We start from the raw sequence: 18,198 nt of genomic DNA, 5'->3' as shown, positions 1-18,198 counted from the left end.
GATACGCACTCCAAAGAGTGGCGTACGGCAACAGTGGTCCCACTCCACAAAGGCTTCTACGGACCCTGGAAATTACCGCCCCATAAGCTTGACGAGCCTGGTCTGCAAAGCTATGGAGAGGATCATTATGGAACTCAAATGAAGACATTGGGGACCTACAGACATTGGCTCCTACCCAATTTGGCTTTGTCAAGGGCAGATCCCACCTTTTGAACTTGGTCGACTTTTTTGAAACAAGTCACTAAGGCCATTGATGAAGGTAAGGCAGTTCACACAGCCTACCTTGACCTTGCAAAAGCCTTCGACACAATACCCCACTCGGGCATCATAGACAAACTCACCAGCTTAAATGTAAACCCATATATCACAAAATGGGTTGCAAACTGGCTCAAGGACAGAACCCACTGGGTCAGAGTTGCTGGAGCCATGTCAGACTAAGCCGGTCACAAGCGGTGTCCCACAGGGCTCAGTCCTGGGACCCCTCTTGTTCGGCATTTATTTTTTCCGAGGTGCAGGCAAACCTAGGAGGATTGTGGCTGACAAAGTTCGCAGATGACTGCAAACTGGGCACCATAACTGATATTCCAGCGGACACAAGCATCCTTCAGAGAGGCCTCATAGAAACGGATAATTGGTGCCAGAGCCATGGCCTTAAGCTGAATGCCAAAAAATGTATATAGTCATACCCTTTGGGAAAAACAAGGTACCCAAAAATTACCACATAGGTGGTAATCCATTAAGTACGGAAGAGGTAATCAGGGACCCAAGTTGACAGAAACCTTTCATTTGACACTCACATTGCCAAAGTGGTTAGGAAGACCTTCTATATTGCCCACCTTATCATGAAGGGATTCACATCTAGATCAAGAGAGGTCATTGTGCCCCTGTACTCTTCTCAGGCCAATGGATTGAGTACAATGCCGCATTTGGGATGCATCTTACCAGACACCTGCAGCAGTTGGAAAGACCCCAAAAGTTCCTCACCAAGAGGATAAAGGGTCTCAAACATATGTCATATGCTGCCCAGCTGAAGAAACTCTAGCTCTATTCAGTTGCATACCGCCTACTCAGAGGTGATCTGTGCCTGACGTACAAGGCAATGTCCAATCCGGAATTAATGGACATGCTCCACCTCAGAAAATCCAAATCCATCAGAGCCACGAGAGCAAGAGACTTGAACCTCAACACAGAAATAAATAGGACATGCTGGAGGGACAGATTCATAACCCAGAGGCTCCCTACACTCTGGAACAGAATCCCAGTCCATGTTAGGCAGAGCCCCTCTAACTCTATTCAAGAGAAATCTTGACTAGTAGATGGGAGATCGTAGGTTTACCCCGGGGGTCATCTGTGTCACTACTAGACAGAGGCACAGTAAACTAAACCCTAAATGGGCGTAGTATTCTCATCCGAAGGGGTGGTGAAAGCCACACAAACTCTGGCTAGGCTTACAAATGCCCTAGGGCAGATAGCCTAGTACGAACCTATGAACCTATATTTTAGTTAACATCTGAAAAATTGTTATCAAAGAATTATAGCAAAAACATCCAACAATAAAACCCTTCAAGACTCACCTGGAGTTATAAACTATTGAGTGACAATCACTCAAATTAACATTCCTACTAGCAGCATGTTTCTATCATGCTCTGCCTGAAATATGAACTATTTCATTGTTAGAAACATGGCTTATTAATATGCATGTCAAAAGTAAGCAAAAAGAGAATTTATCATACACGAGTTAGTTTCAACTAATAAAACAGGTTTACTAGTAATCTACAAAAATAGATGAGATGTGATGAGAGTTACTAAATATTTAGTACCAAAAACTAAATATATGATATATAGAAAAACTCAATTTTAAATCTGGCCAACAGTACACAATACCCACATCTCATAAGTAGTCAGAAAAGCCAAATTAGTTTACAGATCTGAGTTAGTTTGAAGTAGATGGAAGTACAAATTACTGACATGGAAGCAGGTAAACTAGTCTAATGCTTCAATCATGTCTCAAGACAAAGTAATGAAACAGAACCCAAAATCAGGGTAATAGAGTTCAAATATGAGCAAGCAAAAACAGCTTTCTATGCACCAAACATAAATTATTAAAGTATCTAGTAGGAGTGTGAATTCATCTCATAAGTGGCTCTAAGCCACTCATTCATTGAATCCCCATGTATGTAAAGTCTGAGAGACAAATCATAGTATCAGTAAAAATAAGTTTCTTTAAGGTAATTATTCAGTGTCACTCTGCTAAACAGAATTAGAAGGGCAGATTACACAGTAATGTACACAAAGCCAAATAGATACCAATTGTATTACACTTACAGGGACATACTACAATTAAGAATACTGTATCAAAATGTTTAAATCTAGAAGACAAGTTAGAGCATAATTTCTATAACAATTGGAAAATAACCAGTATGCTACAAATGAACTCCTATTCCATGTCTTCTGTCCTATTTATGTACAAATACAAAAATAGTACTGTCAGGATCTGTCACTATATAGATTTTTGCTTTACTCCACAGTACATAGATATCTTTACAGTATACATATATATTGTATAAGCTTTTTTTTATATGTCCAAAAATGCTTTAAAAATTAGTTACTTCCTTTTTAAGAACGTACAGTCGTCATAGACGTCATGCAGCTGCTCAGATGCGTGCGGTTAAATCTCCAGGTTGAAGATCTAAAAAAAAGCTTCAATTTTTTCAGCGGGAAACAAAGCTTTCCAGGCTTCAATTAAAGCCTTACAATGGCCCGAGTGCTACACCAGACACTCCAGCAACAAAAAAAACAAGAAACGCTCAAACACACACGTGATAGGAGGTACTTCATGGCCACAAAGGGCGAAATTTACCCGATCGCTTTAGATCTTTTGGTAGAAATGCCTTCACGGGTACTTCTGTACCCTAGTTAGGTTAACAAAAATGTTTCACAATGTTGGAGATGCAAAATTGAAACAGATAACATTTAAGTGATGTGTTGGCTGACTAAGAGGATGTGCAACTTCTAACAAAGGTCAGGAGAGAAATCAACTTAAGGCTACATTCCTAGTTAATTGGTACTAGAAGTCAACGTCATCTTTCAAATTCAGATAACACAATAGAACTGCAAAAACTCAGGCTGAACACGAATTTGCAATTTTAACTTGACCCAAGAGAAGTCTATATCAATCTACACAAAACCTATATATACCCAAAGACCTACCCTACCATCACAAGTGGCCTTTCCAAAAGAAATGCATCCTTTATGGGACTAACATGCCATGCTGTCTGCCAAACAGCATTAGACCTGCTCTGGTGAACTCACTCCTATAGCTGGTCAACCTGATCTTATCCACTGGCTTTTACCCGAGGTTTGGAACACAGCAGCTGTGATGCCTCTTCACATAGGCAGTCCCCACCACAGTACTTGGCATTGCACATCCAAACAGATGAACCTCATCTGCAAAGCTAGTGACCATGTCATAACAGACCTGCTAAAATATGTTTTTATACCACAGGTGAGACATGACCCCCATTTTATTTTTAAGGGCAGACCTTGTCAAATGAACTAGTCAAGTTTTTGAGAGGTTAAAGTAAGCCACTGTCCATACATTCCTCAAACTTTCCAAAGCATCTGAAATTATACAACATGCCAACATTACCAAAAATAGCTAAATGCACTCCAAACCGATCCCTACAAACATTTATATAGATATCTGGCTGAAAGAACCCAAAAGGAGGGTGACAAGCTAGGACCTTAGCTTTGGCATAAACTTCTCTGATCCCAAAATTAATCTGGGACTCTGGTTAAGTAGAACATCCATTTTAAGCAAACTTGTTTAAAGTAAAATTTCTCAAAAGGAGATTAAAAAGATTAGAGTTGAAGAAGCCACATGGAAAATGCTCAAGCGATACAACCGCAATGAAATCCTGAGTGAACTTTTAAAACGATTGGTGTGTGCATGAAGATGAATAAAGATGAATAAAGTCCCAAACTTCACCACTACCCTATTCCTAAAGAACTTACTCCTACTTGGGAAATGTTCTAAATCTGAAGTATTGAGCTTAGAAAAGACACCTTAATGGTAAGGATTTTGTCATGCATGTCTTTTCAACTATCTGTGAAGAGTAAACTGACAAAAAAGGTATGCAAATTTACACCACAAAGTTGACGATTACAAGTTACAATTACACTAACATGTACATGTGACCACTTAGCACAAGCTACAATTGATAGACTTTATAGCAGATATGTCCAACCTGCGGCCAGTGGACCGCATGTGGCCCTCGACCTCTAACTGCACCATCGATGTATGCATAGCCCAAAACACTTTTTTTGTGCCGAAGGGTCTGTGTTTATGCCATTATTTTGCACCGAAGAATCAGTGTGTGTGTTCTCGCTGAACAGGGACTCGTGTATGGATTTGCTGCCGTTGCCTTTGAAAGGGACAGCACTTACCTGTGTTAATAGGCAAGTACGGAGTGAGTGAGTGCATGCATGAAAGCAGAATGTTTGTGTCTGTGAAAGTAGAAGAGCGTGTGTGTGTATGTATGTATGTGTGACAGAGACATGCACAAAGAGGCTAACGACGATCAGTCTACCTACTTAACACAAACAAGTTAGCTCACAAATATATCGTACATTAAAAGTAAACTTGCAGCTTTCCTGACAGGGCGAGTGTTGTATTGAATATGAAATCATACTAATCAATTGTATAGATTTTCAAATATCTGGATTTTTTTTCATCTCATCTTCCAATTTGTCTTTTGCTTAGGAAATAAAAATAGTCATCCAAGGTAATGCAGTTCCAGGAGTAAGAATGAGACAGCAGCCTAGGGTTAATGGGTCAGTAGTGGATTGACTATGTGGGACTGTAGCATGTTGTTGGTCTTTCAGCTTTTTCCCGGTAAGGGGTCGCCACAGCGGAACTCCGGTCCGCTAATGATTGGCAGTAGATTTTTTACGAAACTGAGGTGCTAGCTTGACGCCCAACCTTCAACGAAGGCATGACCATTTACGCACGCATGTCTGTCTAACACTACCCAACCGCAGGGAGGACATGCAGACTCCACACAGAAGGCACTCCCAAGCCAAGCATCGAAAGGGAGAACCTCTTGCTATGAGGTAACAACGCTACCGCCATACCACCGTGGCAAGTTGTAGGTTTTTTTGACAAACAAAAAAGCACCCAGTACTGTTTTGTCATTGGTGGGTTCTAAGCCGTTGCAGATTGAACAGTGAGCATAACTTTGGTGGATCATCATTACTGGCAAATCAGGTGGGCACAATGTCATTTTTTAAATGTTGGGGGTTTTAGTGTGTGTGTATGTGTGTGCTTATGTGTTGGGAGTGCTGCAACAGTAGATGATTATTAAAGAGAGACTTGCGGACTGTGGAGAATGTTTCTTGGTTTCAAAACCGGATACTTGGGTACTGGGCATAAGTAGATGGATATTTACATTTAATTGACAATGCTAGCAGTATGAGTGTGGGCTTGTAGGATACTGAAGGATGTAAAGTCTCCCACTACCAATGTCTTGTAAAGTGACCTGGAAATGGATATTGGGATGTTAACTGAAAAAATACAGCAAGTGGGCTTAGAAATATAGCTTAATTAAAGTGCACTTGCAATTTACAGGCCATAATTTAAATTTGTTTCAGGTAGTCCAGATCCTGGTAGATTTACACCATTAGACTTATATTAGGGAGAGCTGTCATTCTGGTGAAATAAGCAGCCCTAGTTTCAGTGAAAGCACTGTGGTTGTTTGCATGATGTGGATGCAATGCGTTTTAATTTATTATTTTTAATGCATTTGTCATTTTAAAGCATGGTTTTCTTTGTTGCAAAAGAAGGCAGGATTGAATGAGCCATATAATGCTTAACTGACTATGATGGGAACAGAAACATAAGTGATGTATAATGCAACTACAGTTATTTCAGTAGCGTCTGTGATGCATAAACTACTTTTGGGCCTGTGTCCCACTTTTTTTTGCTTTGCCCAGATTTCTTGCTCTAAGGTTGGGAGGTATGGTTCCATACTAAATCAGAAGGCTGTATACACCTTGGAAGACTTTGGCATAATTATGAGAAACAGAGCCTTTTTAATATCCCTGCTTATTTCCAATATAAACTGCCTTGTAACCTTGCAAATAACATTCTTATTAAGCTACTTTAATTCTTTTGGAATGGACAGGTATGCTTCATTTGTTCGGACGTAAGCATAGAGTCCTAATGTGACTGATTTCTTGTAGCAGTCTGTGGTTTACTTATCACAGTAACTTTTCTGCGTTTCTGGGTGAGTAATCAATGTAATAGCTTTAAAGACGTTTTCCAAAAAAATAAACAAATGCATCTTTTCGGCTTTTCCTGGTTAGGGGTCGCCAAAGTGGATCACCTGTCCGCTCATGACTGGCAGTGGAGTTTTACGGTGTTGAGTTGCCAGCCCTGCGCCCAACCTTCCACAGAAGGCACACACTCACACCTACGGTCAATTTTAGAGTGGCCAAATCCACCTACAGCATGTCTTTGAGATGTGGGAGGAAACCGGAGCACCCGGAGGAAACCCACACGACCACTGCATAATAAATAAAAATAATCCTCTCTGCACTTTGAGCTATTAAAGTCTGGGAATTTGTCCCCCCCCCCCCCAAAAGCGAAGGTCGGCATTATAGCTCAGTAAACTGTCAGTCTGTGAATAACTTCTGCACAAATTAAAATGTCTGAATGTCAAATGGCTTTAGATTGGAGGGAAGTTATAAGTTTATTCCAGTATGTAGTATGATCTTTGAGAGTTTATGGATTTCTTACGGATTTATTTTTTGCTGAGCAATGGCTTGTTGATTTATTGATGGTCCTTTTGGTGGTGGGAAATTGCATGGATGAATCCATCTCTATTATGATTTTTTTTCAAATATTGACTTTCAGACAATTTCATTCAATGAGTGTGTGCCTATTTTACAAGCAGGGGCTCATTGAGAGTGAGATTTAATATGTATACTGAATATATTTTTGCAAATGGAATTCTTGGTTAAATAGGCCCCTCTTCTTGAGCAAGTAGACTTGAATAACCAATATTAAATCTTAGCCATCCAGCTAGGAAAGTTTAGCATGTGGATTTTCCATCTGGTTTGATGAAGGCTATGCTACTTACTCAAGGAGTACATTTATGGCTCTCCATCCAGTTGTTGTGTTGCTGAACTTTGTTTGATGAGAGGAGCTTTTTACAGAAGTTGAAGTCTGTGTCTCAAGAACCTGTCCATATAGAGTGGCTTGTTTACATTGCAGTGAAGGCTGTGAGCATTTTAAAAACAACCAGTATTTCTGGGTTAGAGAAAGTCTCTTAAGGCAGGATCTTTCTTAGCCTGGAAAGGAAGCCAATGATGAAATGTATAGGGGCCACTGAGAGACTGAGGAAAGCAAGAAGCTTTTTAGTCTGTTTGGACAACTAAGTGAACTTAGTTCTTTGACTTTTTTTTTTTTGTCAGAAATGGTTATAGTCTCTTTTGTCGGGGTTGTTTTGCTGAGGAACATGCCAAAAGGGGCATTGTGCTCAATAATGGCTCTTGTAAAGGAAGAATACAGGGATGTTATGACCTTGTCTCTGGATGAGATACCCTTACAAATGAAGTGGGCCATGTAAAAGCCTTCCATACAATGGAGACAACGTGGTGGTCAAAAGTCAGGTTTCTATCAACCTGGGTGCCCAAGCACCTCATGACTGATTGCGTGCTTACAGTATTATTAATGTGATAATCTGTGGGGACATCACTCTCCTCAGAGGAGGATGCATTTTTTTGGCATTTAGCTTGAAGCCATGATTCTGGCACCAGTTATTTGTTTGTGTGAGACCCTCTTGTAGCTTATTCAGCATTGTTTTATTAAGTCAGTAATGTGAATTCTTTACTTAATTGCAAATTTGTCTTATTTTTGTGGATTACAGTGTTATAGGACTACAAATGCTGACATTTTATGTAGTTGGACTGCTGGAGTGGTTTTCCCAGTGAGAAATGCTAATGCTGTAGTGAATATCTGTTTATTTGTAAAAAAAAATTATATTAACTAAGATGTTGAGTTAACTGTTGGATTAGAGAATGAGAATTAGATTTTTAAGGAAAATATTAGGCATTTATTACATTTATTCATTGTTCAAATGCACCTACAGTACAGCCAGGTGGTCGACTTTGGCCTCCCGCAGCAGTGAAAGTTAACTATATATATTTTATATGCGGCCCCAAGGCAATTTCTGTTCGCTCAATGTGGCCCCAGCAAGCCAAAAGGTTGGACACCCCTGCTTTATAGTAAAAGAACTTGGGAATAACTATAGCAGCAAGTGACATGCAAAAGAATGCAAGCATATGTTACCAAGATGCTGGAAGGCAAACAGCAGTAGTCTTACTATGCAACCAAGATGCTGGAAGGCAAACTGCAGTAGTCTTAATATGCAACCTAACAGAGCAGGGAGCTATAATAATGACTGAAGACCTCTTAAGATTGAGAACAGATTTGAGTTGTGAACAGCAAAACATGTTGCAAAATGGGATCGATCAAGGATACAACCGTTTTTTTTTTACCCCCCCCCCCCAAATGCTGCAAGTTGTACATGACATGCTACTATGAAGACAACAATGCTGCAAGTCATACACGACTCGCAACTTTCATTTAAGGCAGATTGCTACAGCAAAGACCTAAACAGTTTCCACCCACTCCCCTGAACATCTGTTAACTTAACCTCTTCAGCAGAGGCACTTGTCTTTTTCCTGCAACAAAGTAACAAGCAGCTTCAAGTGATATTAACATGCAAATCTACACAGATTCCTGATTAAAGAACAAAACCAAGAAGTAGGCTTGCTTTTCTACATTAAAGGTAGGCCATGTTATCCAACAGCTCACCAAGAGCAGACAGTATTAAAGGAAAGTTTATGTAGTCGAACTCTGAAGCTGCACTACCTCCCACCACAAATAAACAGATTTAGAGGTCCTCTCAATGACTACTATAAAATTAGACAGCAGATAAACCCAAAACGGATTTCCATGTGACTTATGTATGTGCAAGTTGCAACTGAAACAAAGGGAGTGAATTTCTTCAAAAGATGCACTCAACCCATACACAAGAGGATACCCACCCTATGCAGCAAAGCACCAGTTAGACATTTCAGGATCTATAAAAACACAAAACATTTAGTCAACAGTGAGCAAACCATTTTTGCACACTAAATTGTGAAACCAGGACAGCACCCCCTCAAGACAACCTCAATGAAAGTAATTTCCTACAATACCATCACAACAGCCCAACGAATTCAGGCCAAGCTGCTTCTAAAACTTGGCACAAGACATGCATCTAACTCTTCAAAACCTGTGCAAAACACTGCTCCACACAGGTAATCCGTTCTTCCAATTAAAAGTTAGTATGAACTAAACTGCTTTACAGAATGTCAGTTTTTGTAATTCAAGAGTACTCAAAAGGAGTCACAGGTTCTACCATCACATCCCCCAACATATTATGCACTGCGAGTGCCCATTAGCAGTATAAATATTAGAACCAAACTACAAACCAAGTGTATAACCTAGCTTATGGAGGCACTTATATGTACCATCTCAAACTACTCTTTACAGCAGACTTAATCCTGTATCCCTCTACTGTTTTAACAATTTTATAAAAATCATGTGCTCATAACTGTCCATTACTTATCTAGCTTAGTTACTTTGCATAAAGAAAAGAAATATGTAGGGTTGGGTTTGTGCAGTGACAGACTTGGTTCAGGGCTCCAGTCAGCACCCCTGCATTACCAGGCTATAATTCATACCACACCTTTCGGCCACCTAACCTGGACCGAAACACTAAAGGCAGAGGCATGTCCATATTCATTAAGGATATCCACACCTCCAGGCTAGTTGCTCAGCATAATGCATCAGGGATTATCCAAGTGCAACTAACTCTGGGCAAGACCACAATCCAAATTGGAGCTTGCTACACATCCCCACACCATGCGCCAGGCTTCCCACTCCTCATTTCTTGATGCACTGCAAACTATTAGGATACAAGACAACACCTAATAATGGGCGATTTCAACTACCCCACCATTAAGAAAAACTACTAATATACCAACTCTTTTGCTAAACGTTTTCTGGAATTAAATTCCAAAGCCTTGGACCAACGTATCCACACCCCACCAGGGGCAGCAAAATACTAGACCTGGTCATTACCAACATGGGTAACCAGTGTTCTATACCAGAGGTCAACTCCCCATTGGTCAGATCCGACCACAAGCTAATCACCCTAGACATCCACATCCCACCCCCATTACGGAAACTACGGTAAAAAAATTCTCCAAAGCTAACTTCACGCTTCAAGACATAAGTGGCAAACTTCACGACACCCATGCAGACCGACAAGAGGTACGACTTTGGAATCCTACACAATTGCACTTTATAAGCACTTATACGAGTGCCTGGATCACGATATCCCCAACAGAAACTATCCTCAAAAAGGAAGCCAATCTGGTGGTCCCCTGCCATAAACTGTACAACAGAAGAAAAACTGTTGCGCAAAAAAAAAAAAAAAAAAAAGTAAAACCCCATGATTGGAGAACTCCCTGGTCAGCCTCAGTAAGAATCATTGATCCCTCAAAATCCTCCAAAGCTAGTTACACAAACTAAATCACCACTGGAGGGATAGACTCCTGTCCCAGACACTTCCCACACTCTGGAACAAACTACATATCTATATCAAACAAAGCTCACCATTATCACTCAAGACAAATCTTGAGGACTGGATGGGAAATAGGAAATTCACCCCGGGAATCACTTTCTATGGCTCTGCTCGACAGCACAGGGAAATAAGTTTTCTTGGGTGTCAAATGCCAGGGTACCTTTTTGTCTAGGCGTATATAGGCTCTAGGGCCAGTAGCCTAGTACCTACCTATTAACCTTACTTGTGTGTTAATCAAACAAATTTACAAAGAGCTGCCCAACACTCCACTGAGGACAATCCCAGTCACTTTTCAAACCTCTCTTCACACAGACAGCAACTATACTTATTTTCTTTGAACTCCCACCTTGACTGGTGCAAGAAAAAAAAAATTACAATACTAAAGATGAAGCGAGGCTATGTATGTGTGTGCACTAGCAAATGGATTGACTGAACATATAGTAAATCCAATATATTCATTTGCAACATGTACAAAATGTTCATAACATTCCAGAAACTAGATATATGAAAAAGAGCAAAGGATATTAGAGTTAGAATACAGGATTTAAGGTGGGGAAGCTGGCATAATGGTAAAGGTGTTTACAGGCACAAGGTGCAGAGTTTGATTCTTATACGGGGTAATTGGCTAGGCTTAAAATAGCCCATAAGGGCAGTTAGCCTAGTACTAACCTGCTTGGACTAAATGGGATTTTAGTAGGGTGGAACTTGGAATACGTACAAGTCTTAGTTTTAGGTGAGGGGGGACTCCCACAATTCGGGCCCGAATTTACAATGCATGGTCAGATACAGCCCGAGTGTGTTTTTTTTTTTTTTTTTTTTTTAAGGCCGACGTGGTTCCCGTTTGTTAGGCTGCATTTTGAAACAAAACGACTGTGATTGGCAGAAAGAATCAGTGGCTCGTGCTTTAGGCTGCATTTTGGAAAATGCCTTACTAGCTGGTTAAGGAAGCAGAATATGCTCATGTAGACATCTGAACAGTTGTGAGCCTAAGACCAGGTATGCTCTTTGGTTAACGGACAGTTACAGTGTTATACTTCATTTGTCATTGTCATACTAATTATACTAATTACCAATTTAGTGTTATACAATGCCATTATTTTCTTGAGGAGCAACTAATCTGCATATTTAGTTTCAGTGTTTGAGTTAACAGTACAGTTTTTTAGTAGAGGCTTCTTAGGTTAGAGAGAGCACTCAAGGTGGAGTAGGACTCCTTTCCTTTTAAGTTTGGTGGAGTGAGAGGATATTTTTATGCCCAGAGAAGTAAGCAATTATTTTTACATGAATTATCAAAATGCACATAGAATTTGAATGATGGTCCTAAACAAAGACAAAGATATTGTGTAAGAGAGGAGACTTGCTCTGAAGGACAATTACTGTGATTTGTGATCATTGCTCAGTCATCTTGGATATACCAATATCTGAGTACAAAAATCTGATTTGCTTTTTTTATAACAAAAACTGAGACAAGTTTTGGATGCATTTAGTATGAGGTTTAATAGCAAACCACTCAATGCAGTGAGAGTAGTTAACTTTGTAGATCTTGCTATACGGTGTTAGGGAGTGAATAAGAGGACAAGGTCATCTACACATTGGAGAAGAAGGTAAGAAGATAAAAGTGAAGTTTACTTGGGTACATAAAGAGAAAGGGAGCAAGAACAGATTCTTGAGGCACATTCTTTAGTTGAGAGGGAGGAGATGCAGGAGTTGCAGTTCACCGAGAAACGGAGGTCAGACAACTTTGGAAGCAAGGCATGGCATCAGAGCCAATGCCTAGGTCTGAAAGATGGCTTACAAGAAAGGAATGATTACAGACATCCTAGCCCTTGGCATAAAAAATACTAGAGAGCACTCCTTTCTTCATTGACATGAGAATTTTCATACTAGACGGCTGTGGACGTGCTCCTCCTTGACCAGAAACCACGTTTTTGCAAGAAAAGGTGACAAAGATGGGGAGAGAAAAAAAAAAAAAAAAAAAGAGAAGACACAGGCAAACTTACATTTATGTAGAAGAAAACAATTTTAAAATGTTCAGTTACAAAAATTATCCATCATATTCTTTTGCATCAACCCAAACTGTTCAACTTCAACTCTTCCCTTATATCTCTCTCGTTGTTCCCAGAATTTTTCTATGAAATTTGCTACTACCCTGTTCTAAAGACATCACTTCTGCTTGAATCTGTAACAATATTAACCACTTCAAATAAAGCTGATTTAGACTGATTGGAATTTCTAGTAACTGCTTTTTTGGCAGCAGAATTAAAATTTAAGGCCTTACTGCATTTCAGCAATTCAGAGCCTGTATCCCAGTACACACACCAATTTTTTTGGTGAGTTTTGGAAGGTCTTACAGGTGCATAGATTCTCTACTACCCTTGTATGCCATTTTAAGCCTAGCCAATTACTCCATGTGACAATCAAATCCTGCACCTTGTCTGCAAGGTAAACAATTATGCCAACCATCCAACCCAAAATACATCTCAGTTACCCCTATCTTCCCCCATCACACCAACCAGAGGAAAATTCTTTGGAGTCTGCTTGGGGTATGGAAATATCCATGCAAACACAATCAAAAATCCTAAATCTTCTAGACTTAATTGCATATTTGGGAGCCATGTACATGTCCCACAATAGTTTCCCTGTGAATTGCTTATCCCAATCTTTTTCACCTTGTCCAATTGACTCCGACATTTATTCCATTGAGAGACAATTAGTAGGGCATAAAAAAGCAGTTTGTTCAAGATTTAACTAAAAAACTACCAGAGCTGGTCTTTCAGGTTTTTTTGTCTATGCTCTGATGTCAGTCCCTGACAGGAAAGGCAGTCTACCTTGCAGGCCCAATGTTTAGGCCTACTCCCATTCTATTTCCCTCTCTGGCTTAGTTTTTATAAATGCAGAATTATTCATAAATTTGCAGAAAGCATCACTTAATCTGCAACCTAAACATTCCCCCCTAATTTTGAGACCCCCCCCACTTAATCAACATCCCTTTCTACTTTGAATTATACCTTTCTGCTTGTTTTAGATATACAAGCATCCCTTCAAATCAGGTAACCTCAAACCACCTTATTTTATTGAAGGACCAAGTTTATCCCACTTGACCCTTGCCCTCTTCCCCTCACAGAGAATATCATTCAGCTCTTACTGACTACAACTTCTCTGGTTGACAAAAGTACCTGGGCAGTATATAAAAACCAAAGAGCCTAACATTTTTATTGCTTGTATAATGCTCTGTAAAATGCTTCCATTTTCCTCAGTTTTTTATTACCCTTTTGGTCTTTTCCAGACCTATTCTTGGCTGCCATAACAGAAACCCTTTTTAAACAAATGTTATTGCCCCCCCAAAAAATATGGGTGCTGATGAACCAAATCCATGAGTGGGTCAGTTTACATCCATAGCCTTTGTCTGGGAAAGACTTGAAACTTCTCAGTACGTTCCACAGCAGCGAGGTCCTTTTCCGGTTTCATCAGGTACAAAATATCCTGCAAATAAAGAAACTTTTGACTACCACACCAATAACATCCCTGAATTTCCATGTCCCTTATTTTCTTTGTCAATGGCACTAAAGAATGCAAATAAAGGGGACACCCCTGCCTCATTCCTCTATTCAGAGGCAACATAGAGAGGAACCCATCCACTTCAATTTCTGCCTCTGCCCCCTCACACATGATCTTATTACTCTAGCAGAGAATACAAATGTTCTCATTGACACTCAAAATCCCAACTTACTCTGTCAAATGCTCTCTCTGCATCAAGACCCACCAATAGCAGCACCTTCTGTACATTCTACTTCCTTCTGGATAATCACCATTCTATTAAAAGTTGTCAAATGTTTGCTTCCCCTCCACAAAAATCACAATGATCCATATCCATTATTTTTTGCAACATCTTTGCCATTATTTATTTTTATTTTATTTATTTCTTTAACATTTTTAACCGGGGGTGTCAAAGCCGAAAAGGCCTTGTTTTAGCAGAGGCCCGGGGAGAAAAGATCCACATAGAAAATTACAGATACATTTAGATATTTAGAAGTGATCAGTATACACAAATTACAATAGACATGTTTTTACAGTGGTATGCAGCACAGTTACAGTACAGAGAAGAAATTTAAAAACAAAGGTAATTAATAGATTTGTTGCGTACAGCTGATATTTGGGAACATAGGTAGAATACATATAGTACACAGGTACCATACATACATTGTACCTTAGCCAGTGTTTGTGAGCAAGAGTGAAAATGATCAAGTACTCTAGGTGTATGTGTACCTTATCCACTTTCACTAATCATGGTTTAAAATGTTCTACCAGGATGTTGGTGCTTCCCATCCTTTTAAAAATGCTGCTAAACAAAACCAGCATAATGTTCTTCCCCCTAACTTCCTCCACTAGGAAAAAGCAATATTCAGTAATTTTACATACAAGACAATTAAAACAAGGGAGAAAGAGCAATAAAGAATCAGGGATATTAGACAAATTTGAGGACAGGACACATTAAACAGAAGGAGAAGGCATAAAATTATGCTGAGTTCAGTGCGTTAACAGATTCTAATCCAAAAACGTTCTTCCGTGCAAAGTTGAACAATCACTTAGTGCTCCCAGACGGGAGCTGAAGAATGTCTGCATGGATAAGCATCTACCCTGGTTAACAAAAAGCAAACAATACAGCAGTGCTCCCACAGATAAAGGCTGAAAAAGGTCACATGGATTAGTGCTCTACTCTGGTAAAGAAGACATCCTGCTGAACCCACGGCTCAGGATCACCACACCATTACAACTTCTTAAGCACCATTCCATTTACAATGCACATAGCTGGATTAACACCATCCCTTCAGTAGTAAACATGCCAAGAAATTCACACTTTCATACTGTATCTCTGCTTTTATGCATACTCCTGCTTGGCTTTTTCACACTGCCCGATCCATAACCCCCCCCCCTTTTTTTTTTTGGATTAGTGGCTACATACATTTACTTAGCTCATTAAAACCTTCAACACAACTGCTGCCTCAGCTTGCCTTTATAATCAGTTAGGCATAATTAGCCTCACCATTTTCCCCCTGTCCTTCACACATGTAAATAAATAAAGTCAGCAAACATAGCTACAACAATCTTATTTTCAAAACTCAGCACTCTCGTTTTCAGTATGGAATGAAGTACTGACTTGTAAGCCAGCCACATAACCCAAATGAAAACTAACAAGGGTAAGCCATTAAACCCTTTTAACAGGCAAGGGCCTGAAAAGCGGGAAAGGCGCTTGATCTTTACGTTTTGTGGTAATAACCGAATAGGTTACATTATGCTCTCCATAAAAAGTGATGCACTGGTTTTAAATGCGTAGCAATTGTTTTGACAAGGACTGCAACCTCCCAGACAAGTGACAGAACAGATTATAGCCAGCATCTCCCTTAGAGAATAAACTAAATGAGAACAAAGGGGAGCTTGCCTGGCTTTTATGGCTTGCATTGTGTTGAACTTGCTCAGTTACTCTACAGCCACAAGCTGATGTGTGAAAAGTAAAAATAGGCAAGTGGCTGCTGGTTCACCCACCATGTGTTTAGCAACACAAATACAGCATTAGTTGAGGCACACCACCCTTATGTATATTCACTAGCTCAAGGAACTCTACATGTAGAGTTCCCACAGCAGGCACAATGTAGCAGACCTGAAGATAACTGCCACGTGCTAAGACCACCAAACTGGAGGTTAGGCTGTTTTGGATCTAAAATATGTCCTGCTTCCTGCCACCCAACCTGTGACATAGGCGATGCACATGGGGCTGATAAAGCTCCTCAAGCAGGACCCATCAAACACAGGGATGCCTAGACCTTACCCCTAACGGAACAAGCAAGCTGATCAAGCAAAGGCAACGAAACCACTAGGAAGTCTAGCAGGAGGAGTTTGGACAGGGGAGTGTGCTAGTGGCATTCAGCCTTTTAAACTAATATGCTTAAACTGAACCACCTTAATGCAGTAAATGAGTCTGTCAGCAAGGGAAGTAAGGATGTGGAAGCAGAAGTGTTAGCTTATATATTACATATACACACATTCTTCCTCACTGTCTACAGCAAAACAGGAGATACCCATAGGCTTCTAATATATTTTGTTATTATACCCAAGCCAAATAACTTCATCACGAACCTTCAAAAATACTTCAAATCATCCATCTTTCCTATAAAGAAAATGTCTTAAACCTAAAAATGTTTGGCACATTTATCTTAATTTTCTCCAACCGATTACACACGTCTATAGCATGACTTTGTAACCATTGCACATCATCTGCCAAGTCACTTCCTGGTCTTATTAATTAAAATTAAAACTGCACAAAAGGAATGGATGTTTGCTACGACAAACTGACAATGCAAAAATAGTAGATCGTCAATCTATACAAGTCTACCCAACTAAATCACTACTCCAAGCAAACTCAATACAGCACAATCTATACAATAAGAAACCAACCCCTTTGACACTACAACACTTGGCTTCACTCTGCCCTCCTGGTCTCTGCATGAATTTGGCTACTTACAGCTTAAGAATGGTTAGATTAAAGGTACAGCACACAATGGCATGAACCAGGCCCAGAAGCCTCGAAGCCTGGGAACTGACCAGCCATGGCTTGACAGCTTACAATTCATGCTGCACTACCACACAGGTTCGCCACAGGGTGTGGACCTCAGGCTAACGGCCCTGGAGCCTTTACAAGCCTAACCCATAGGATTACCCTGGCATCGTGGACACCCCAACCCAGTCTCTAATGCCCCGCCTCTGCTGTCCAAGAGTGGGAGCCACTGGAGTGATCCTGGGGCCAGATTTTCTGGGCTCCCATCCACTCATCAAGACTTTACCCTTGAAGTGGGCCAGTGAGGTGCACTGCTTGGAGGTGTGGCGGGAAGTCTATTCCATGCATGAGCAGTCTGAAGGCGTGAACCTGTCCCTCCAGCATGTTCTTTCTCCACCCATACTTTATCACACTCCTCATTAAAGCTGACTTCACCTCCCGAGTTATATAAGTTAATACTGTGATAAAGATTTTTCCTAATACAGAATCTTGCACACATCACCTTTAATATTTTCTTGTTGCTTTTCAGGAAAATGTTTGAAGCTGTGACGAAGAAAAAAATGCAATTCCACTCTACATCTCTCTTCAGTGCAACTTGGACATCCCCTGTATGGAAACAGCAACATATATCAATACAAAACAAAAACCACAGCAGGTAACAATCTACTAAAGAACACACAGAAAATACAAAACTTATTTAAACAGTTTCACAACCTGTAATTTAAAGTGAAAAAAAAATCCAGTATTGCCAAGCATCGCACTTACCAATCATGCCAGGCTGAACAACTACCAGGTGGTAAAATGGGAAGAAGTTCACGCACACTGATGTGTACATTTCATCTTATAGATTTACACAGCTTTTGACCAAAACACTAAGAAAACTGTGTCAACATGACTAAAGCCTAGTACACACACTAACAAACAGTTGAACAATTTGCTTTAAAGAACACA

This window comes from Protopterus annectens, chromosome 12.part0 (assembly GCF_019279795.1).
Source record: "Protopterus annectens isolate FY-2018-M chromosome 12.part0, PAN1.0, whole genome shotgun sequence".
Taxonomy (NCBI): Eukaryota; Metazoa; Chordata; order Ceratodontiformes; family Protopteridae; genus Protopterus; species Protopterus annectens.
The sequence above is the reverse complement of the archived record's forward strand: the minus strand, read 5'-3'. Positions refer to the sequence as shown.